We start from the raw sequence: 525 nt of genomic DNA on the forward strand, positions 1-525 counted from the left end.
ATATGAGGCAGCGTCCAGTCCTTTGCATAGGAGAGCGGCCGAGATGAGGGAACGCGTGGTGAGTGCTTAAAAAAATAGCAACCAGCCTCGTCAGCTTGGTTGGTAGTGTGTCTGACTTGTAAGCGCTAGGCCGCGGGTTCGATTCCTGCCCGGGGCGGATTTTATCCTGATGGTATAACGTTCGTTCTAGGAACGGCTGGCTTTTTCCTATCCTGTCTTCCTTCTCTCTTCGATTTCGGGACTATAAGACCTTACAGTTCAAACCTCTTGAAAAAAAAAAAGAAAGAAGAAAAAGAAGAAGAAGAAGAAGAAGAAGGAGAAGAAGAAGAAGAAGAAGAAGAAGAAGAAGAAGAAGAAGAAGAAGAAAAAAAGATGCTGTGATACCCACAAAAGTTGTAGAAGCTCTCTGCTTTACTTCAAATATTACATGTGATTTGTGTTAATTTGTGATTACAGGGTCGTGTGGTCAGCGCCGGCGGGGGTCTGAGACTCAGCGTGACGACGTGCAGACCCGGTGACATCGTG

General features: G+C 45.9%; 1 long non-coding RNA gene across 1 annotated transcript; it reads left to right on the top strand.

Annotated features, from left to right (window-relative positions):
* LOC113473577 lies at positions 1 to 503 on the top strand. The gene is made up of 2 exons (XR_003395514.1): positions 1 to 58; positions 457 to 503. It is a non-coding gene; the product is annotated as an uncharacterized LOC113473577 (long non-coding RNA).
* The last annotated feature ends 22 nt before the right edge of the window (positions 504 to 525 follow it).

The sequence above is a fragment of the Diaphorina citri genome, unplaced genomic scaffold (assembly GCF_000475195.1).
Source record: "Diaphorina citri unplaced genomic scaffold, Diaci psyllid genome assembly version 1.1 scaffold44581, whole genome shotgun sequence".
Taxonomy (NCBI): Eukaryota; Metazoa; Arthropoda; class Insecta; order Hemiptera; family Psyllidae; genus Diaphorina; species Diaphorina citri.